Source organism: Periplaneta americana, chromosome 6, assembly GCF_040183065.1.
Source record: "Periplaneta americana isolate PAMFEO1 chromosome 6, P.americana_PAMFEO1_priV1, whole genome shotgun sequence".
Lineage (NCBI taxonomy): Eukaryota > Metazoa > Arthropoda > Insecta > Blattodea > Blattidae > Periplaneta > Periplaneta americana.
In genome coordinates, this window is record NC_091122.1 from 85708608 (window position 1) to 85734619 (window position 26012).

The following is a 26012-nucleotide window of genomic DNA, read 5'->3' on the forward strand; positions in this document are numbered from 1 at the left end:
GAAGTCTTGTAACAATAAATGAGAATTTCATTTGACTTTAATGAATTTTTCCACAATTCTTCTACCTCTCACCAAATTATCAATGCAATATCACGAAATTACCAAGGTTATCACGAAATAACCAACCTTTCAGCTTAAGTTGTAAAAGTTGTTTTTTGGCACATATTCAAGAACGTATCCAATGTTTTATGTCTCCAGATTTGTACAGCAAGTTATCGTCTTTTAGATGAAAAAATCGGAATAAGGATATATATACACATTTGCATTTTAAATTAGTTTTCATGAAATTATCACGAAATTACCAATGTTTACCATATAATCATAATTTTCCTTACTGTGTGTACTTAAAAATATTGTATTAATTGTATGCTTTGTACTTTGTACTTCACTATTTTATTATTATTATTATTATTATTATTATTATTATTATTATTATTATTATTGTTATTATTATTACTAATATTATTATTAATTATTATTATCAATAATTGTCTTATATTTTTATACTTTGTATTTCTCATTTATTTATATTTGCTGTTCACATTTTATTTTGCTTTCTCCTTTCTTTCTATACGTTATATATTATGTCTGATTCCTACTTACTTGTTATTTACATTATATTATTATTATCTTATTCAGTTTTTGTGTGTAAAATTTTAGTGTACTTTGTAAATTTGTAGTTTTTTTATAACGCAGTTTTACTCCTGGTTGAGTGTTAGAGAAGGCCGTATGGCTTTAAATCTGCCAGGTTAAATAAACCATTATTATTATTATTATTATTATTATTATTATTATTATTATTATTATTATAATTATTATTATTATTATTATTTCTTTTTCAACCAGAAAAGTATTAAATTAATATTTGGTATCTAATCGTCATACGTGTGGAAAGAAAATGATCATTGCTAATATTCTACACTTTGGTGGACTAGACAGACATGAATTCCCATTTCATCTTTTGGACAGATGAAGCAAACCAAAGAATGGAAGGTACTATTTTAATACAGTAAGCGACATTATCTTTTACGAAACCACTTCCTAGACCTACTAATGTTACATACAACTTTTCTCAAGAAGTATGGAAGCCCTTTCTTGAGTAATTTCGATGGTCCGTTAGCAAGAAGAGAGACTTGAAATACTTAACCCACAATAGACACATGAGATAAGTGTCGAACATCTCTCGAAAAGGAAGTGTACATGTAACTTGTAAGAACGGAGTAATAATTTATAATTGGCTATTCATTAAATTCCATGTGTTATAAAACATAATTCTATATTACTCATCTTATTCTTGGCTAAATCATTTCAAGGTTGCAGCTCTGTAAATATTTGTTTCGACCCTGTGAAGGCAGCTGCTCTGTTATAACTTAATAAATAAATTAGATAAATTGCATTGCATTTAGAATAAAATAAAGAGTTATATTACACTTTTATTAATTATGTAATAACTTCAGTTTAAATAGTTCCTCTAATTTCGTTTACGGAATTTTTCTAGGTTTTAAATTTTTTAAGTTCAATTCAAATCAGCACAAAAATTACCTAATGTTAAAAGCTTAGAATTGATTGCCTTTCTGTATTTTTTGTTTTAGATAAGAGACATAAAGGTAGATTAATAATTGGAAGAATAAATGAAAGAATTCCCGAATAAACGTTAAAAATTCCGTATTGTTCTGAACATATTCAGCATATATCCACCAGGAATCGAGCCCAGATCTGGTTATTACAAGGTTCAAAGTCCATTATGAGGTCGACAGCGAGATAATGTTAGAGTTTTGTATCTCTGTGCAATTGGCATATCCCCAAGTTTTTGTCGACATTATGATACAATAAGGTATTATAACAATTATAAAATTGAAGACTGTAAGTGCATTCAACATATTTTAAATCTAAAATTTATATTTATTCTCCTAAATATACCATCTCTAAGCTAAGAATATTCTTGAATAGAAACTTTCCACGTATTTATTTTAAAATGCTATACTGTTTATTCCTATATCTACAATAGTGAAGTGTGTCAGTTAAATCCATCTTGCACAATAGGGAATGACACAATTTAAGAAACAAAAGAGCCTACACATTTCAATGATAATCACTCTCCGCATCAGATTGGCGCTCTGATCAGGAAGGCGTGGCGCCAAATACATGCAAACTGATGCAACCAATGGTAGCCTGGTCGTTTTAAAGTAAAAAAAAAAAAACGAATTTCCCACGGGAGCGCACGTTAATGTTATGAAAGCTTTTCCTTCAACTGTAAACTCCTGTTTCCATCACCCAGTGCTATTCTACTTCTTAGGAGAGGAAAAACAATAATACATACAAAAATCCATCCGGCTGAAAATACTGAAATTAGTATAGATAACCGACGTGTGTAGCAAGTAAATTTATATATATATATATATACACACACACACACACACAAAGCATATATAATAGAATTATTAGAGAAGAACTCCATCCCCAAAGCGAGCTCAAAAAGTCTCAGTTCCACTCACATTGTACATTTTAATAATGTAATATAATACATGACTAATCTATGCCTAAGAAATATCAAATTACACTACCCACGTTTCTAATAATTATGCAAGCTACACGTCATGTACTAACATGTATTATATAATGTGTGTGTGCATACCTGAGTAAAATTTAGATGTTTCATATACATACATAATGATGTATCAGATCATTAACCTTATTAATAATTTAAATGAAATTGATTATTATTTACACTTACACTAACACTAGAATAATTCCCTACTAATCAATAATTGCACGTAAAATGGTTATCAATTAGGGCGGTATAGGACAATGTTTGAGTAGGCTATTTTTTATATGATTTCGTTGTTACGCTGTTCAACTATGAAGTATTTTTTACACATAATTTTAAAGTGAAACTCATAGGTGGAAGAGATATAAAAATTCACAAATTCTTGTTTTGGGAATTAGATGTCAACCCTCGAGTTAGGGAAATATAATATTATATACAAACGTATATATACACACATACATAATATACAGACACACATGCACACATACACGCATACACGCATACATACATACATACATACATACATACATAGACACACATACATACATACATACATACATACATACATACATACATACATACATACATACATACATACATACATACATACATACATACATACATACACTTTTATTAATAAATTCATTCACACAAATTTTCTAATGGACATGCTAAGTCCATATGAAATTCAAAAGTATATTGCAAAAATTCTTGTACATTTTATTAGTCTACGAGAATTATCTTCATGACATTTACATGTTCGGATGTTTAAACAAACAACATGTCTTAGCGTAAATGGTCAAAAGTATAAGTTTGTTTCTTTTGCTTACGTAAATATACAAAGATTGCTATTGTGAGGGATATGGACACTAAGCATATCAGCCCAAGTAGGTTTCTTGTGCATCCGTGATGGACGAGTAACGTGTCGAAGTCCGCAGAAGATGCTCCTTTTTCTATTAAAAACTTCCTTGGCCTTAGCATTTGCATGAAATATTAATATCAAGTTCCTTCGGGACATATTCATATTGCAATTATAATAAAATATGCTCTAATGGTAAATTATGAAAATTTAAAATGGTACTGTGACTCTCTATTGTGACTGAGCCCAAAAAGTTAATTCATTTTTATTGCCATGACTATTTTCAAGTTCAATTTTAATATATCACTTGAAAAAGAAGCTTGTTTCTGAATTTAGAGACCCCAGAATCTTGAGCCCCTGAACAGATGCATCGTAGGCTCCTGCCTATATCAGGCCCTGGCTGTAAGACTGAATACTTTCAATGAAATCAACAATGGACTTTGCATTGAAAATTTTGAAAACTGTATCGTAAGAAGCCTTTGTAGTGGCGTCAAAATAAAATTTATTTAAAAACTATTAGCCCTAATGACATCAAAATTTATACAGATGATAGTATTATAGGCATGTTTATAGATGAAAATTGTAGAAGTTTTATAAAACACACAAGTGTCCCCTTAAGTCACCTCAAGAAATTCCAGTATTTCTGTTCTGAATCATTTCTCTGTATAATGCTGCAAAGCCGGAAGATGTCGGATTCGATTCTCGATAGGGTCATGGATTTTTTCCATTGACCTAATCTTTCCGGCTCCACTTGGACCGAGATTTCCTTTCGAGTACAGGCGGTAACGTAGGACTGACAGTCCTACTGCCATTAAAGCCGATTTTATCTGTAAAGACAGGAGTTTTATTGTCATCCACACTCTGGATCGATTTGGCCTGTAATGGGGTTCACTTTACCTTCATCATGTAAAATAATTTTATTTTATAATTTTAATCTGAGTCAAACTCTCCTGTCCAGCGGTTCCCAAAACTTTTTGATCCGCTGATCGTTTTCTAGATGAGAAATTCGTCAAGGTGCACTATCATCGCACTTACGCCAAAGGCACGTTTCTGCAGTTTTTGCTGTTTTAACCTAACTTCATTTTTTACCACTAAAATCCATTAAACATTGGAACTTCAAATAAAGTTGCCTCAAAACATCAAGTTTTTCCATAAGTATATTTGCCTAAGGCCGAAAAATTTTTCACCCGGTGCCTTCATAGGTACGAAACCAAATGACAGCAGTATTGAAGATGGAACAAATTTTTAAGTATTTGGCTATGTTAAACATCAAGTTTTATTTCATTTTAAATATTACGTTCTCAACTAATGTCAGAGAAATAAGAAAGTCACTGAACTTCATAAACGAAAACAACAGAAAACATTAATCATGGTAATATATTTGAGATTGAATTCAAAATAGGTATGGTAAATCCACAATATGTTACGAACATAGTTATGTTGTTGAAAACTATTTAACAGTTGCAAAGCCAAAAATGTTACTTGGTATCGGAAAAAAATGATAAAGTCCAGCCCGTCAATTTAGATTCTAATGACAGTGTTTTGATTTATACAATGTGGCTATATTTGGCTGAATTTGGGACAGCTGCAACCGAATATCTTACTCTGCATTGAGACGGGATCTGTGTTTTGCTTTAGCAGCCACATGAGCACAGAATACTGATTAACACACCGGTAAGCAATGATGAAAATAATTCAAACACATTCTCTTACAAAAAAAAAAAAGTGTCTCGGAAAACTAGAAAGCAGAGGGTAGTTACAAAACACTACAAATTTACAAAAACACTACAAATTTACAAACTGTGTGTTAAGTGTTTAGTTAAGTTAGTGTTTTTAATACTGTTGTATTTTTACATAATATACAATTTAATGATTAATGAAAAACAATGTTGATTTGTGACTAATGATTATTAACATATCTACTATCTTGTCGTTGTGTATGCAAAGAAATAAATTAATAACTGAAACAGATTAATTAATTTAATTGTACAATTAGCCTATATTTTTGACTTCTTGAAAAATTTAAATTTAAATTTACGTATTGTGGCTCAGGTAGTGACTCACATAATCAAATATTTTGCTTTCCTTATTTCCCTTCTTTATTGACCGTTGTAAGTTGAAATCCGAATAGCCTTCGTATATTTAAAGTAATTTCATAGTTATTGTCATAATATATGTTACTTATAAATTTTTATTTACCTAATGTGTGCTTTACGACTAAGTGGTAGATTGTTTTTAATACTGAGTAATTTATATTTTTTATACTACACTTTCAATATTTCTTTGGCTAATCGAAACAGTTTTTATCTCTCATAACTATTTCGACAGTTCAAGTTAAAAGTGACTTCATTCAAAATGTGCATGGTCATGGTTGTGAAAACGTTAGTTTATGACTGCGAAATTTGGATGTCAAGACAGTATTTCTATTTAATAAAATATATGAAGCAGGAATTAATTCCAAGTAGTTTTTTATAGAAAAGAAATTGTATAATATCACCAGAAATGGAGAGATAATTTTCCTTAAGTGGGAATTAGCATATCTCTGACTGGGATTCTGTCTGATATGCACATATATTATCAGGCAGTACGTCTCACTTGACGATATGTGTCAGAGGAAGAATAATATTGATTGTATGCATCTGAAGTCCGATTAGTGTAATATGTAGCTAATCGGCGATGTATGCAATGGAGGGGGGAAAAGAATTGGTCACCCTACTCCATTATCTCCTGGCCTAGTTGCCTCATAAGTGCTGCAATATTGGTATCACTTGTGAGGTTCAACTCTGTCTTCGAACAGTTGACCAAACAACAACAATAATTTATTAGCTAGGTAAAATAGCACCGTATTTAAATTTATAGATTATCGAATATTGGGAGAGGAAATTCTCTCGACACGATGGACAAGACTGTGAAGCAGAAACAAATAAAATGTCTACATCCTTAAATACAAAGAAAAAGAAGTACGATATTTTTATTTTAGAATTTAAATACCTAAATCGATTTCTAAGAGCTCAGGGATTAGTGCTGTAAAGCAATAATATTTCTTTTCCGATTAAAAGTTTAACTGCGAAGTCTATGGTTGATTTCATTGAAAGTATTTAGTTTTACAGCTAGGGCCTGATTTAGGTAGGGGCCTATGGTACCTCCGCTTAGGGCCTCAAGATTCTGGGGTCTCAAAATTCAGAAACAAGCTTCTTTTTCAAATAGTATATGAGAATTGAAATAGGTAATAACTTTGCCAACTTAAATCATAATTGAGTAAATAATTAATTATGAATAAGTAATTGCGTAATTAATTATTGTCAGAAACAGCATCAAAAATCACTTTACTCTTTTAAGTTTACAGTGATATTAATTGGTAGTACATGGAGTAACGTTTAATGATATTTCATATGAAGTAAAGCAGAGGTTAATGGCTGCTAATAGAGCTTACTTCGCCTTAAGAAAATTACTTTGTTCAAGAATTTTATATCGTACCACAAAGATAACTATCTATAAAACACTTATAACACCTGTACTAGCATATGCTGCTGAGACGTGGACCCTAACAAAAAAGGACGCTGGAAATTTGGATGACTTTGAGAGGAAGATACTCCGTAAAATAATTGGTCCAGTATTCGAGAGAGGAAGATGGAGGAGACGATATAATAATGAGTTGTATTCCATCTATAAAAATCCGCCTATTAGAGGAATAGTAATAGCAGCAAGATTAAGGTGGGCTGGGCATGTGGCACGGATGAGTGACGTAGAAATCCTGGGGGCCAAAGAAGCCGTGGACGACCAAGAATAAGATGGTTGGATGGAGTTGAGGAAGACATATGTAAGATGGGATATAGGAATTGGAAAGCAATTTCGCAGGATCGAGACAACTGGCGGATAATCGTGGAAGAGGCCAAGGTTCACAATGAACTGTAGCGCCAAGAAAGAAGAAAAAGAAGAAGAAGACATGGAGTAAGGCCACAAAGGGAAAATACCAAAGGAGAAAGATTTGATCCGTTGCTGTGGATTGAACCTCGGCATAACTCAGTGGTTAGAGCGCTCGGTGAGTAGAACCAAGGATCCGGGTTCGATCCCGACGCCGGAAGGAATTTTTCTCCATTAAGTAACAAGTTGATTACAGAGTTTAATGTGTTTAACTTGTAACAGTTGACTAGCATGTAGGCCTACTGTTACATTTGCAAACTCTTCCGTACTATGGTGTACGGTACCTTAATTAAAAATAGCTTTCCAGATTGCAAGCATGCATTTTCTCGTACACAGACTGTTTCCTCTGCTTTTGCTAGATAAAAGAAAAATTGTAATGATGAGGGCCAGGATGTTCATGCATTTGCAAATATATGTTTCCATTCGCAGTAATTAATTACTGATTAATTATCTCCACGAATCATCAAAATTTAAGCTTATCAAACCAAATTTTGTATTGCATATATTTGCATATTTTGGCTTTTTTATACGAGTGTAATGCATAATATTTCATGATATTTATATTATTGTCACATATTTTCCCGTTTAAGCTCATTGAAGCTGATTTTATGTTGCACATAAATGTATAATTTGGATTTTTAAAAGGATAGTATCATATCCTACTTTTGAAAACTTGCATTGAGAGAAATTATCATTATTATTATTATTATTATTATTATTATTATTATTATTATTATTATTATTATTATTTTGACCAGAAAAGTATTGAAAACTTCGAGGCACACCTAGTGAATCTCACGGCAAATTAGTATGTCTGAAGCAATAACGTCCTTCGAAAGGTTAGACATATCTTTAAATGTGACATTTCAAGTGTTTGAAGAAACAACATCGAACCTAACTTCCATCCCTGGTAGTGTAGGAGAAAAGCTTAAAAATAAAAGAAGTTACATAGTATCAAAAAATCCTGGATACGAACAAATGTGCAAAATTAAATATATTTTCAACGGAAATTTTTCCATTATTCCAGTGAATTATCTTTTACTATGGAACAGTTACAAACATTTAAGTATGCTCCAGTAACGTTTGCGACGTTGAGAGAAGCATTTCAAGATAGAAATTCATTTTTAGAGACAATGGACACTTTACTTCTATTGCAAACCTACGCCATATAATTATCTTGAACTGCAACCCATCGATTCTTTTGGATAGCGATTCTCACGCTTCAACTTTTCAACAAAGAATGTAAGTTTGAGTGGTTAGATACAGCTTACAGCAGTAAAATTTTGGAAACAGTCAACATTCTTTCCTCCATTGCAGTATCTTGGAATATAAAAATTGGAGATTTATCCTTCGAAGAGGTGGAAAAATTCAAATATCTTGGAGCAACAGTAACAAATATAAATGATACTCGGGAGGAAATTAAACGCAGAATAAATATGGGAAATGCGTGTTATTATTATTATTCGGTTGAGAAGCTTTTATCATCCAGTCTGCTGTCCAAAAATCTGAAAGTTATAATTTATAAAACAGTTATATTACCGGTTCTTCTGTATGGTTGTGAAACTTCGACTCTCACTCTGAGAGAGGAACATAGGTTAAGGGTGTTTGAGAATAAGGTGCTTAGGAAAATATTTGGGGCTAAGCGGGATGAAGTTACAGGAGAATGGAGAAAGTTACACAACGCAGAACTGCACGCATTGTATTCTTCACGTGACATTATTAGGAACATTAAATCCAGACGTTTGAGATGGGCAGGGCATGTAGCACGTATGGGCGAATCCAGAAATGCATATAGAGTGTTAGTTGGGAGACCGGAGGGAAAAAGACCTTTAGGGAGGCCGAGACGTAGATGGGAGGATAATATTAAAATGGATTCGAGGGAAGTGGGATATGATGATAGAGGCTGGATTAATCTTGCACAGGATAGGACCGATGGCAGGCTTATGTGAGGGCGGCAATGAACTTTCGGGTTCCTTAAAAGCCATTTGTAAGTAAGTAAGTAAGTGAGTGAGTAAGTAAGTAAATGAATAAGCAATTAAATAAATAATTAAATAAATAAGTAAATAAGCAATGAAATAAATAAATGAGTAAGTAAATAATCAATTACATAAATAAATAAGTAAATAAGCAATTAAATAAATAAATAAATAGATAAATAAATAAATAAATAAATAAATAATCAATTAAATAAATAAATAAGCAAATAAGTAGGTAAATAACAATATTACGAAAAAATTATTTTAGGTAAATTCTTGTTACCATTATTATTATTATTATTATTATTATTATTATTATTATTATTATTATTATTACTATTATTATTATTATTATTATTATTATTATTATTATTAGCAGCAGCAGTAGTAGTAGTAGTAGCAGTAGTAGTAGTACTGTGGCTTCGTTCTATGAGTTCATTAGTTATGTTTAAATAAAATAAGATTGGTCTAGTTGTCATGTGAAAAGAAGGGGCCTCATATAGAGAATTATGTTCCGGGCCTCTGAAACTGCTTACAGTAGCAATAAGAAGAATGTAATTAAAACGTTATTATTAATGCAATAAGAAAATGACACTATGACTGTATTCTACATTGCTATTTTCCTAGGGTTATAATTACAAGAAAATAGGTTCACATAGCCTACCTAAATGACAAAAATATGTTTGTAAACAGCAGGATATATAAAAAAAAGAGGTAAAATATCCTTCCATACCTGCTAAATGCAGTGATATGCATGCTCAAAAGAACGAGGATGTGTGCACTGATTGAACCATAACATTCCAACTAATCAAGGCCTCTGACAGAGATGCGGTTTGCCATCAACGCTTTTTAACTCACACACATACACACAGATATACTGTATATACCTTGACAAAGCCATACCACTGAGGAATGGGTTTCAAAAGATGGAATAGCTATCGAAACCTCGTTAAATATTTCGAGTAATAGAATCCATACAAAAGACCTTCATTACGTAGTACGTATGAAACCAGATCTCCACACGAACTTAGTTTAGACTAAAATACAGATTATGAATATATTTTTATTAATGTGTTGGTATTATATTAATATAAAATAAGTTAAAAAGAAAAAAAAAACATTTTGTGTTCCATTTTCGAGAAAACCTGAAGAGTAGATAAAAACAGAAATTGTTCGTGAAAATATAAGCAATAAAGTATTATTCAGATAAAACAACGATACCCTTGTGAATAAGTTAGTAGAATTAGATTATAGGGTAGTTCACCCTGTTATCAGCCACCTCCCAGTAGTCAGCCATCTTAGCATAATTATGAAAAAAAAATAAGTACATCAAAGTATATGTACATATTCTGTTGGCTCACCAGTACTCTCCCATTCTTTGTCCTGCCCTCGAACCTCTAGTAACCTCTGATGTGAGAAATATAAAGCAATAGTTAGCCTCTAAACATGTTGTGGAGAGCACCATGTTGTTGTTGTTGTGTGATATTCTTGTGCGTTGAACAACATGCAGTGTCATTTTTACAAGGTCAGTATTTCGTTATTATACTGACTAGGCGGCTGACTACTGGAACTATGGCTCACACTCAGTTTAAAGACCATTTTCTGTCATCTGCAAGCTTAAAGCCTAGCCTTTAACGTCAGACCATGGTATTTTGGTTTAAATACATAAAACCCAGTAGTCAGCCTAGTAAGATAGATAGGGGCTGACTATTGGTATCTTGATTAACCTATAGTAAGCCACCATCTCAAATATTAAAATCTAAATAAAATAATGTAATAATAATAGTGTAGAACTCATGAGAAGTTACCTACAAATTGCTCCCTAAATATACATTTTACAGATAGGCCTATAAATAAAAATGTTTTCGGTTAAAAGGGTGAAACGGCCGATTCACCAATATGAAGTGGAAGCTTTGCTTGAGATTCGGCAAAATAATTTAAACATTGGTAAGGGACATTGCAAGAGGGACAAAATTTTGAACAGCATCTGTTCTGGCCAGGTTCCTTATCAAATACAAAAAAGCAACGACCTGTTAAAGAGAGAGTTCCAAGTACTACAGTATTTCATCAGCAGCATGGCGTGAGTTTTTCCATAAAAAGAACTTTACCAAAATCGAGGAAACAAAATGAAAACAACAGAGAAAAGAGGTGAGGGAGAATCGAAAATCTCTTATGAAAAATAGCAAAGACAAAAAAAGTACATCCATCTCTGATGCAAATGCTGATCCAGATGATGAATCTCAGGAAGAGGACAATTATTTGAGCCGTTCAGAGCAGAAGTGGCGTAAGTCAAAATTGGGTAATGAGGTTTAGAGTAAAAATTCTGTAAAACACACAGCAAAGTAGCAATTAATAATTCCTTCGTGCTATCCACTGATTAATAATAGTTCAACTAAATTGGATATTAATTGCTACTTTGCGCTGTATTTTACACAAGTTTTACTTTAAACCTCAGCATCCAATTTTGACTTACACCACTTCTGCTCTGAACGGCTCATTTAAGACAACTGCGTGCTGCTTGTAATGATGAACTTATTAGTGACGTTGAAGATGAAGATTTGAAAAATATTGGGTGTGATAATTGTTCAAACTGGTTTCATCTCAAATGTAGGTACTGAGCTTAATGTATTGCCGTACGATATTGCAGCGGGTAAAGAATTTCACTGTCAATTTTGCTGATTTATTTATTTATTTATTTATTTATTTATTTATTTATTTATTTATTTATTTATTTATTTATTTATTTATTTATTTATTTATTTATTTATTTACTTACTTACTTATTTATTTATTTATTTATTTATTTATTTATTTATTTATTTATTTATTTATTTATTTATTTATTTATTTTTGTAAAAGGAATATTGTTTCAATAGTGTCCACCTCAGAAATGCCTTCTGTAATCCCTTCTATTTTTTTTTGTAATACTGTATAATGAAAGAACATGTATAGCCTAATGCTTATTTTATCATATTCTAACAGTAAAATTTGGTTTAGAGGGTGAGTACTGGTTTCAAACTGGCTGGACACTGGTTTTTTGTGGCCGAATACTGGAGAATTTGTTACTACTAGGAAAATGTATTATTTTTAGTCCAAAAAGTGTAGTTATAATGTTATGTTATGTCAAATTTCAAAACTAGACTATTTGTTTGTAATGGTGATTAATAAAGGAAATAATGTTAAATGGTTTTCTTATCAGAAACTACTCTAGTGTATTATAGTACTGTTAACAGGCTGACTAATGGTGCGGTCACCCTATATTTTGAATAAAAGAGTTCTTATTAACAATGAAATTGCACAGCATCAGAAGAATGTATCCCATTGTAATAATAATACACTATATGGCTTTCATGTTGTAGAATTTAAGAATTTATGAAGGAATTTTAAATTTAAATGTGTGTAATTTTATAGTTTTAAGGGGTTAGGTACAGCTTACAGCAGTAAAATTTTGGAAATATTCAACATTTTTTTTCCTCCATCACTGTATCTTGTACAATAATGAAAATTAGTATATGTAAAACACTGTTCCTCTGCTATATAAAATAAATATTTTTACGATTAAATAAAATGTTTAATTTTTTTTCTTTCAAAATTCAGTTCACTGTGCAGTAATGAAGCTTTTCCCACATAACTAAAAAACTATCCAACATTCTGTGTTGAAATTCTTTGTGTGTGTTTATGCCTGTCATATCTACAATATGATGCAAGATCACTTCTCTACTTTTGATAGATTGTCTGATAAAAAATAAATTATTTATGAAAACGGTCAAATATCAGTATTTTCTTCTAGCATGAAATAAAAAAATATATTATTTATTAAGGAATGTAGTTGAAAGAGCATGATATTGTAAACATGAGTTTCAGCAATAAAATAAAAGACATAACATAAAAAGTTAACAAATTTATGAGTTATGAGGGAAACGCTTCATCACTGCACAGTGAACTACCACCATTATGAATTTTGAAAAAAAAAATATATATATATATATATATATATATATATATATATATATACATACTGTATATTTTTTTAATCGTAAAAATATTTTTTTTCGTGTACCATAAGGACAGTGTTTTACACATACCAATTTACATTATCGTACAAGGTACAGTAATTGAGGAAAAAAAGTTGAATATTTCAAAACATTTTACTGCTGTAAGCTGTATCTAACCCCTTAAAGTAACTCGATACTACAAAACAAAATATAAACCAAATTATTTCCAAAAGAAACCGCAACGTCTTTGTGAAAGTAATTATAAATTATTATCTTACGTACAATTAATTGAATAATTATGTGAGTCGTCTACTATCAATGTCAGCTACATTCTTCTTTTTTTTCAAATTGAATCAATGCTGTACTTTGCGATCTCTGTAAGTTTTTCTATAGATTTGTGAAGAATTAAGTTGCAAAATGGGTATCATTTGATGGTTGAAGTTCCTGGTTATGTGCAGAGTTAGCTAAATCCACGTATGCAGATTTTATTTGAGTTTTAACAAGTAAATTTGTAATTTGTTTCTCAAATTTAATTACTAGTATTAAACAATTATCTATTATCCATATGTCGTTTTACTTGAAATAACAATTACGAAGTTAATAAAGGATAATCAGAAAGCTAGCAAATTTAAATTTCCAGTATATATTTGTCTATGTCGTAACTTTATGGCGCCAAAGTAACGAAACTATTTATAGAAAACCCGTAGTTAAAATGTATTAGTTTTTTCTTTCTCCTGTAAAATTTTATAAAATGGATGAAGTGACATTGATACTAGACGACTCATGTTACAATTAAATTATATGGTACTTATTGAATGTTAGACAACAGCACAATTCCATACTTATTACTTACTACAATGTGTAAAGTGACTGATGTTTTCAAAAATTGTGTGAAAAGAAATATATTCAGACGGGTTTTGTGTAATATAAATTGAGTCAATAACCATACACTTTAATATATTTAATATTACATTAACCTTTATTCCTTGGAATCATACAAGGCTACTGTTCCGGTCCAAGGCATAGTAGATATGTCATAAGTTCATAACTGAGTACACGTGGATAAGTATAGTCAGACACGTCCTAGTCGATAATTGGGTCGGAAATGGAGATAGTATTTTCCAAAAGAGGCCGAGGATTCGCTGTAGAATTACCTGACATTCGTCTTACAGTCTTTCTCAAAACCTCGGAAAAATATCCAATCACATAATAAGGCCAAAGGGAAATTGAACTCACGCACTAGGGTAGCTCTAGATCAGTATACAAACACGTCTGTCGCATGAGCTACACCGATGATTCAAATTTTAGCCATAATAAAATATGGAGGCCAGGTTATGATCATTTTTATTCTGTATAAATCACATCACAAATTTGTTTCAAACGAACCTAATTTAATAGAGCAAAGAACTCTGATGGTAAATATCATTGTTTCAGATGATAAAAATTCCGGGCCATATTCATAGACATTCTTAGCGCGGGCTTCCGGTGGATGATCAGCAAACTAACGTTTTCCTTATTCATAAACCAATGTTAGTGATATGATGTGAATCCTGTACAAGTAATCAGTCGATAGCCAGGGATAGTTCAGCACGCTTGTAGCACGGGCTAGCGAAATGTCTATACATAGTACCCTCCGAATTTAATTGTATAGAACGTAAAAAATAAAAATGTGTGTTCACAATTATCATCATTATCATTAACATCGACGTATAATTATTGGACCTCACTGCCCGATACGGTCTCTAGCCATCTCCTTTTAGGTATTCCAAAAAGTCGACGACCTCTTGGTGTATATGATAAGATTAATTCGGGAAACCTAAGGTTGTTCATTTTATCTACATAATATTTCCATTGAGTTCTATAACTATGAATGTATTGAAAAATTGACTCAACTTTCAGCTCCTGGAGAATATCTTCATTTGTTCCATCTCATTAAACGCATTTCAGCAGATGTCAATCTTCCTTCAACAATTTTTCTTAAGTGTCTATGCTTTACTACCATAAACTAAGGCTGGACGAGCTAAAATGTTGTAGTTATTAAGCCTGGTATGTCGTTGAATTTGTGATGGTTTGAATACTTGATTTATTACACCAGTCATTTTAATAAATTGTGGAATATTTAGTGACATGTCTTTCTCTTCTAGATATGATATTGTATAACCTAAATACTTGAATCAATTGAATGGCTCAATTATGATATTGTGAATGCAGATTTTATTTCTCACTGGTACACTCCCTTGAAATTCCATAGTTTTTGTTTTAATCGGGGATACTTTATGTTCATGAATACTGTAACGAATACTATTCCATAGACCTATCAATATTGAAGCAATACGAGTCACAAACAAAGGATAAAACAGAACTGCATACTTAGCCAAAAAAAAACATTAAGCAAAATTACATCTTCTATGCTTAACAATAAATCCTGAGACAAATTCAGGATTCACCCTCAGGACCTATTGTCTCTACTTCAACTTCTTCTGATGTCATTAAATCTTGTCTGCGAATAAAGTAGCTGCCTACAAATTACGACAAATTACGAACATATTAAATTTAATGTCGTAATATACAGATTATAAATTGAAATAATTAAAAAAAATAAGGAACATTATTTTGAATTTAGAATCGAGTCCGCTTTATTCATAGCTCGAACGATTAAAATTTCAGTCATAGCAGAGACAAAAAAATAATAATAGTCTAATAATAATAATAATAATAATAATAATAATAATCTCTCTAAAAATTTTTGGTATAAATTCACTCAACACGGCTTTTACGTAGTAGCTACAGTGTCGAATCTCTTATAAAAATAATCATTAAAGGTGAAGAAATCAGTAGAATACTACTGCATCCCCATCTTTCACAGAAGGTAAAACTCCATGGGATCCAAAGTGAACATTCAACGATCCCAGTTCTTGATGTCTGCACATGAATTACTAAGTACAAAAATGAAATGCTGGTACAAACATGGGCCTAATTACTAATTTAACTAATGACGTTATTAATATCTTTATCTCGATCATAATTCTTGCCATTACCGCCATAATCTTTGAAGTTCTAGCTCCACAGATCTTGATTGGACGATCGCTTCATGCTTCGTTACGTTATTTCCAGATTCACCATTTAAATTAAAAGTGTGAAATTCTTCTCGAATATGTCTCTCAGACTGTAACTCAATATGTCTTAAGTTGCCATTTCTTATCTTTCTCTAGTGTTGAAATGGGTTCCTTATAATGTCCTGTTTTCACTCCAAACTAAATCGAATCAGTCATTTAAGAAAGGGCTCCACGACACAAATTCAAATTTTTCAGGAGAAAGAAAAAACTAATTATATAAAAACATGGCAATATTTGATACAAAGTTACACATTTATCCTATAATAATAATCAATATTTTAGCAAAGTTTGTTCAGATAAGTTGTTATACTGATTCAAAATTGTGGAATTGAGCACTTTCAAAAGGAAATTCCTATTTTGAGAATAAAATTATGAAAAATGAATTCTATTTTTACTAATATTTTTATTTCACTGAAATAGTTCTGGTATTCATAATCACAGAAACATTAACATATTGTGTCAAAATTATAATACATTGTCAAGAACAACAAAAAAATGAACAATAAATTTAATTTCCTTTATGCATCATCATCAGTTTTGCTGCTAGTAGGCCAGGCTACGATGTTCCTCTAAAACCGTAAGTGTTATCTGGTATGTAGCATATTAATTTAGACAAATCCTCAATCTTCTTAACGTTAATGGGAACTTTTTCACTGTAGGCATATTGATCCGAAAGTTTTGCAATATCTGCAGCAGATATCTTCAATTCAAAAGTGTCCTATAAAATCTCCCATGTATGCTGAAACATATACTTTCCTTGGGTTCTTTGAGTCATACTTGTTTCCATTGAACATTGTTGGTTGCAGTTTCACTTTCTGATCACGGGGTGTTCCTCTCGATTATGTTTCTACTGGCAAGCAGGTTCTCTTGTAGTATTTCTGCCACCATTTACTAACCTCCTTAATATCATTAGTTGATACCAATTTTACAATAAATCTCCCCTTTTTTTAGGTACTTTCAATGATTTCTACATAGTCCACTTTTATAGTTTTGCTTATTACATATACCTTTCTTTCTTTTCTTCTCATTACAAATAACTGCATTCCCTCCAAGAGACGCCATGTTTATTTAAAATAGCTGGAACTGGTAACTGGTAACCAACTGTGACCAGATTACTCTTATGTTTGTCACTAGGTGTCATGGCAAATTCACTTTATAAAGACCTCAATTCCAGAAGTTGCATCACTTCTAAAATGAATGCTATATTCAGACAGCTAGAACCAATGTTATTGAGCTCTTTTAATGCAGAATCATGTATCTACCCATTATGCACCATTATATGTGAAGAAACAATTTCTTTTTAAAAAGATACCATTGAGCTCTTTCTTAAATGACTGATTCAATCACAGTTTTCAGGAATGTTCGTCCAAAACATTTGGTTCAATACGCATTTTCGTCCAAACTTATTTCTTCAAAGCACTTAAGTCCAAAAATGTAGGTCTATAACATTTTCGTCCTGCAGGGAATTAGGTCCACAACATTTTCGTCCAGCAAGGAAATAGGTCCAGATCATTTCCTTCCATTATTGGTAAATAAGGGGGAAAAAACACAAAAATGGGTACGTGATGTCTTGGATACGCATACAATACATCAATAATAAAAAAAATATGTCATGGATCGAAAAATTATAGTGTCGAAAAGATGGCTAGTAAAAGATGGCTACTGTTACCAACATCACTTTTATAACAGAAATAGGACGAGGATATGTTGGTGATGTGAAAATAGGCCAAGCTGTAATGCGCGTTGCATTACAAATGTAAATTTGAAAAACATATAGTATACAAAATTCATTTTGCTGCACATCTTCATCCACTAAATGATGCTACAGTGAAAGCAAGAGAGGTGGTCCAAAGAATAAAAGATACTGCTAGGAGGTCATCTAATGCAAATACAGATGCAATTATGAGACAAAATATGGAAGGAATGCAGAATGAAGAAGTTTTAGTAAAAATGATCGACAGACAAAATGTTAAAAGACTAATCAACCTAAACAAGACAAAGCAAGACGGGCAAAACCACGGACAATGTTAGAAGTTAACCTTAATCATCCATTTACCGTAATTAAGTCAAATCAATAGTTTCTTCTACTATGATAGTGGAAGAAATTGTCTCGAGAGGCTATTAAGAATTTTCAACTGAATGAAATACGTGATTACCTGAAGCTAATAAAGCTTTATATCGGACGGCACATACAAACCCGTTCCCAGGCAATTTATGCAACGTTTCTTATTGCATATGCATTGTCTTCAAGTAAGTTACAAGTCACGTATGAGACCATTTACAGAGAACTGAAGAACTTTTCAGCACAGAACAATTTTGAGTTACTCCCTCGTTTATGCTGTTTGTGGCTTCGAAATTGCTAATATCATTACGCTGAGGAATTCCTTCTCCAACGTCTAAATAAATGGGTGTCTTTATCATTTCGGCCAGTCATGGAGAAAAATCGTAAACCTAGGTTTAAGAGAGCAGTACCTAAACTACAATGAGGAAAGTAAATAAAAAAAATACTGGAATTCATGGAATTACATTTGTGCCCGTAAAAAACATAACTTTTACTTTTGATGAACTTCTAGACGATTTGGTTGAAACAGTGATGGAATTTGCTACATACATAGAAATATTCTACATTCGAGGAAGACCAGAACGTGACAGACGCAGGGCTCCTCCGCCTATATTTCCCTCAAATTTATAGAATGTTTACCAGCTAGTTCTAGATGGGAGACAAAAACAAGTAATTCTGTATAAGGCTTTTATTCAAAGATAGGAAAAGTAATTGCGACACATAATTCCAATATTTCGCGTTTCTTAGAAAACATAAAAAAAATATGTAAGCAGAAATAGGAAATGGAATTACACAGATCACAGGAGGGTACTTACGTCACCAACCACTGCCAAAACTTATGTAATGAATCAAGAACACGTAGAACACATTGTGGGACATTATGATGAATATAAACAAAATAGGCAAATAAAAAATACTTGACGGCACTTTTATACCACTTGAAATTACACAGAAACCCACACAACGCTGAGGATGGCGATGAAGAGAACTGAAGAAAATTACGAAATTGTGTCCTATGAAACTAAATATCAATAACGAATTTATATTATATGTTGTATAAATATAAGACAATGAATTTCCACGTTTTCGCTTCATGATTCTGCATAACCTTAAGGTGTTAACATTCCGGATTCCCACAGGCAGGAACAAAATACATATAGGAAGAAATTTCACATAGGTCGAAAATGAATTGGACAAAAAATTTGTGAATAAAAATGTATGTAGGACAATTGTAAAAAAAAGAGATTAGACGAAAATGTAATAGACAAACATTCTGCTAACCAAATCGAATGGAGCGTTTGGAGAGTCGTCTATATAAAAGTCAAAAGTGTTTCGCAGCTTAAATTTCGAAATATATTTTCTATCTTGTCAAATCATTTTTTCCATCTTCATTAAGTAAATAGAGTATATTATAATCTGAATATTTAATGTAGGCCTAAGTGATCTGCTCAAAATTGTATTATGACGGAACATTTTGGCTTGGATATTAACCATATATCTATACAAGTAAGTTTAGTTCTTGTTGGTGATATTTTTGGATTATGTTTTCCAGATTTAGGTCAAGTTAAACATAACAGCAAAACATTTTAAAGCTGCCTGAAATATTACATTCAGGACACAAAAATGTAAATACGTTAGTGTTATTAATTATGAAATTGTTATTTTTGCATTATATCACCAAACAAGGCAGGTGATATAGGAAATGCTTTTTCAAATTACTGGCTGGTATTACTATACATGTGCTTTGGTATAAGCGCTGCATTGCACTATTTACTATGTGTTGTGAAATACCAATGATAATTGTTACCTCAAATAAGTTTTCCGGAAGAAATATTTTAAAATATAAAATTATACTAGGAATCAAACACGTGAGTTAATTTCTCGGAAATGGGGGTAAACTCCCCTACAGAATGAAAGCTATATTTACTTATATTCAGAAATTATTTTCATATTGTGGCAGTATAAAATTATACAGCGTTGTAAAGTCATAGTAGCCTACATCCCATTCAGAACTGCTGTAGTTGATCAGCTGATGTACAAAGAGAACTCAAATTTTTGTTCAGGAAACGGTTGTTAATTCTAATGTTTTATAGTATAGAAAATCCCGCGCTTTACTATGCATCATTATTGAAATTATAATTCCTTATTCTAGTGTAGACGAAAATGTTTCTATTTACTACAAATGGCTACAACATGAAAGATCTCAACAATAATCACCATTATTATCATCGCCATCGTTATCATCTTCCAAACGTGTATTATACCAAGGGGTTTGTTACGATCTCACGTCGGGGTATCTTCTTGCTGGATGAAGAGGTCTCTTCATTAGAGACCGAAAAACATCCCGTATTTTGTTCCATCATTCTGCAGATATTTGGTTTTATTTCCTGAAACAAATTAACTTTTATCTTCGTTATATGTGACTTCATCACGTGTGTCCTACTGTCGGAACTGTCGTGCAACATAACGAGATTTTATATTGAAACTCGTTATGGAACGTGAAGCATCCGTTGTAACCCTGCAGCCAATATCTTTAGGTGCTCTAAACTCATATTTGTATAAAGGCCACCTTATGCGGTGTCATTTGGTTTGTATATGTAATTTCCGAAACAACTTTCCGCATTTGAACAACCTGAATTTCTGCACTGGTACAATAATCTGATTTACACGACGAAAAAAAAAAACTAGTTCTAGTTGTAAGTTGACTGATACAAGTAATAGCCTCTTCTCGATTAGGAGACATTGCTTTGCCATATTCTGAATTTAGCTATTATTTCCCCATGGTTTCAAACTGAACGGATAATAATAATAATAATAATAATAATAATAATAATAATAATAATAATAATAATAATTGCTGACGGTGAAGATGAAGATAGAAAAGACAAGGAGGAATAACAAAAATGAAGAAAATGAGGCTAAAGGAAAATAAAAACATAAAATAAAAATAATGGTAGAAAGAGGGAAACAACAGAATAAAGAAAATGAGAATAGCAGGAAAATATGAAAGAGAAACAATATCAGAAAAAGAAGGCGAAGAGAAAAGAATAAGAAGAGAAAGATAGAGAAAAACAAAGCAAAACAACAAATAAAAGAAGGATAAATATAAGGAGGAATGAAAGAAGAAAAATATGGATGAAGATAATAAAAAGTACGAGAAGTAGGAAAAAGTAGAAAAAGATCCTTCGAGGTCCATGAAGAGGTGCACTGCGTTGCGTCTCAAGGCGGCGGAATTAGAAGAGCGGACATCGTGGCTCTAGACAAGACTAATAGTAAAGGCTTTATACTGGACCTAACTGTTAGATTTGAGATGGGCCAGACCCATTCATCTGAGGTCAACAAAGAGAAACAACAAATTTATGAGCCTACTATTCCGTATTTTCGAGAAAAATATCAGATGGAAGGCACCTGGGAAATGCATGGTTTAATGATCGGAGCGAGGGGCACCATCCCACGATCAACTGTAAACACTATCAAAACATTTGGAATCCATGACATCATTCCAAAAATAATTACTTCTAGCATTAAAGGGTCTGTGGCAATTCTGAAAAATCATTTATACGGAATATCATAATCCCCCCCTTTCTATCCGTTAGTGTGCGATTGTTACAATACGAGTATATGTACAAATTTATTATTTCTTAAATTTAAGCTCCTAGTTCACATTTCAATTTGAGTCATCTATTTTACTGTATTCGTTATTATTCTTATATGTGTATTATTCTGTGTTTTTGGCAACCCAGGATGCCTGGGCAGACTATTTCTTGAAAATAATCTGTACTATATTCGAAGGCTTCTTAAGGTATTAAATCTAATACTCTTAATAAAATTATTATTATTATTATTATTATTATTATTATTATTATTACTATTATTATTGTTACTATTATTATTATTATTATTATTATTATTATTATTATTATTATTATTATTATTATTATTATTATTATTATTTTGGTGGAGTTAATGTCATCAGGCCTTTTCTTCCATACCATCAGAAACATGTAGACATTCAACATTTTAGGACAGCAACGAAGATACTCATTAATAACGTCCGATTAGGCCTACACAAAAACATAGACACAAAACAATAAAGTTTACAATTAGAGTAACACAAGAGAAGAAAAAAAGAATACAAAAATATTGTAAATGTTAAATTTATATACTCTTAACAAAGCTTAAGATCTATATTAAAGTAATTAATCTAAATAACTAAACGAGAAAGGATAAGTAATATTGAAAGCAAGAAATAAAATTATAAATGATTAAACAAGGGCTGTAATCAACACATCCAGTAACTTATTAATAATAAATTCATAGGCAAAAAGTATTTTTGTAACTTAATTTTGAATTTTGATAGCGTACGGTAATCCCTGAAGTACTAGGTAGAAAGTTCCAAACGAGGTAGTGACCCTTTATAGGAGGACGAGTGTAATAACGTTGTGAAGGATAGAAAGACGTGCTTGAATCTGATTCCGTACTGCTGTGAGAAACTGAAAACGTGCTGCTACGTAAGTCTGAGTAAAATGTCTAATGCCAGTGTCTAATTTAAAATAAGGTTGAATATATAAAATGTCTAAACGCAACAAATGTCTAAAAATTAATTATAATGATAAAATTCATCCAAGTACGAAGGAGGATCAGAAAATAATGCACAACAATTATTCTTTTTTTCCAATACTACTTTGGTTAGGACGTTCAAAGTAGGCAGACAGTATTTTTGTTTGAAATTTGCGCTACAGATAGTAATGGGTCAATCAGATATCACCCTGGCGGAACGAGCGTCAACTACTGAGTAAAGATGGCGCGTGTGCTATCATCATCTACATGTAAAGAACAGCGAGTTGTAGTCCGTTTTTTGTGGGCAAAACGTAAAAGTCCGAGTGAAATCCAGTGTTCGAAGTGTATGGTGCTGATTGTCTGGACCGTAGCAACATCTCCAGGTGGTGCAGGTTCTTCGAAAAGGGCCGCAGACGATACACGTTCCGGCCGCACAGTGAACGCTGCAACACCACCCAATGTTAGAGGCATTGTGGCGGCAATCATTCACGTCACAGTCCAGACCGTCTGAATTTCATGTCTTCGGACCAATGAAGAAATTTCTAGAAGGCCGACTTGTCGGTTCGGATGAAGAAGTGAAAATCAGTCGTGCGCGGATGGCTATACGCTCAGAAAACGGACTTTAATGAAGGAGGTGTACTCAATATGGTGTCACGATGAGATAAATATGTCAAGAGACTTGGCTCCTATGTAGAATAATAGGTAAAACCTGTAGCTTTCTTATATGCTTTATTTCGTTTTGCTTACCTGTCCTATTAAATAAGTTGCTATAAAAAGTGTTACTTTTCAATTCTCCCTCGTAGCAAGAATATTTAAAAAATATGATGTTCAAATATAAATAATGTCTAAATAGCTACTAAATGTCTTCTTCCAAGGTGTGATTAAGAAAGAACTAACACTATTGTGGCAATAATTTTGTTTTCTTGATACTCAAATGGGCTATTTCTTTGGACTAAATTACACGTTTCGATCAGTATGGTCACTTGTAGAATAACCTCGAAGGAAGGCAAACAAATTATAGTTCAGAAGAACTTCGCCTATCATTTCAAGTTTAAAAGCAAAAATGGTAACAGAATTTACTAGAGGTGTTCTATCCGTGACGTTTGTAATGCGACGTGCGTGACGAATTGTAATTTTGAAAATAATGAAGTGTTTAATGTCGGGATCAATATACATCACAATTGACGGGAGGATATAGAAATGAGGAAAACTCTTCAGGTTATGAAATAACATGCTATTAATCCACCTAACGAGGCACGAGCGGCAATCATTCAAGAACAGATTAGTGCCGTCATAAATGAAGGTGCGTTAGTTCTAAAGCCCGAGAAACCAGATCTGTTAAAGGCAGTAAGTCGCCGCTAAAATAGAACAAGATCTACTTTCCCATTCTACTATCTGAGTTGGACAACCCTAGAGTCAGACTCTCGACAGTGTGAATTTTCTCAGATATATTGTTCTGAGCGTTAGGATACAGATTGAGTTTCCATATTTGCTACAGATAAAATGTTGAGAATATCTCTTCTTGAGTCACCAAAATATTCGTAGTTGACACCTACAAGACTCTACCACCTATGTCAACGACAAACCGAGCAGATATTATAGCAATATCATTGCACAAATAAACATTTATTTTGTGTGTTTGATTGCAACTTGGAACAAGAGATCATCATTACGGACTTCGAAATGGCTAGAATAATTGCCATTAGAACAGCTTTTCCTAACAGTAGTGCAAACTCGGATAATTTCGTGATACAGTTAATTTCATGTTATTTCTTTTTAAATTTACCACAAATGTAATGTTGACGGTATAGTACAAATGGCATAAGATGTACTATAACATAGATTTTGTTCACTGCGCTCTTGGAGTGACTTAGCGGAATTCTTGAAAATTACTTGAAGAGTTGTGATATCTAAAGCTTTGAATTTATGAGTGAATACACCAACCCATTTCCTTTGTTAAAAGAAGAGTTTTTTTTTTTTGCTGCGTTCTGTGGTCCAAATTATTTTCAATGGTAAGTACTGACATTGAATGATTATGTAACACAGCCTTATCTTGGTTATTTTCTTAGCGTTTTTCTCATTCGATGGGACTATTTTTTTCTTTAAATTGTTTACATGCTATAACAACACTCTCTGGTGGTAGAAATATCGAATGTATGAAACGTAAAATATTTGTGTGTGTATTCAGAGCATCTTTGATATATCATGCATGTCGTGCATGTTGTAGATGGCAGATAATCGCTGCGTTAAGTGTGGAAAGGAATACAATATGAATGATATGAAAAAGGCAATTGATTCTGTCTTAAACAAAGGAAAATTTCTTCAGAGAAATTCGTCTTTTTTGACAAGTTTGACGAGAACAGAAAGGGAGACCAAAGCAGCAGTCAAGGAGAATGACATTTTCACTCTCTCAAGTGAATTAAAAGAGGTAGGCAATGAAACAGCATCACATTCAGGAGGCAAACAAAGAAGATCTGTGCCTAAAGGAAAGCCTAATGATTTGTTGCGATCTTGCTCAGGAACTTTCGAGGACGACAAGCATGGCTAAAGATGAATTCAGTGCGTCAGTTGTGATCACTAGTTTCATGAAATATGTCAAGGCCTTTCAATAAACCGAAAGAACTTTCATTGTTTAAGTTGTAGATATGAATCGACTGAGTAATTTGAAATTTGACTGAATATGCCTAAATAATATGAATTTAAGGAATATCACGAAAATACTCTGGTAGTATCACGAAATTATAACAAACCTTCCTGAGTGCTATTTTTTTTGTTTATATGTATTGTTTGTTTGTAACTATTGTATAAATTTATTTGATGTAAAATTGCTGACATGTACTTCCTGAAATCGAATAATGTATGTACATTAAAAACACTTTTTGGAACAACTGGATAATACGCACGGTACACCAACGTCGGCAGTCGACGTTGCTCGCTGGCCACTAGTCACCCCACCGTACCGAGTCGTGTCA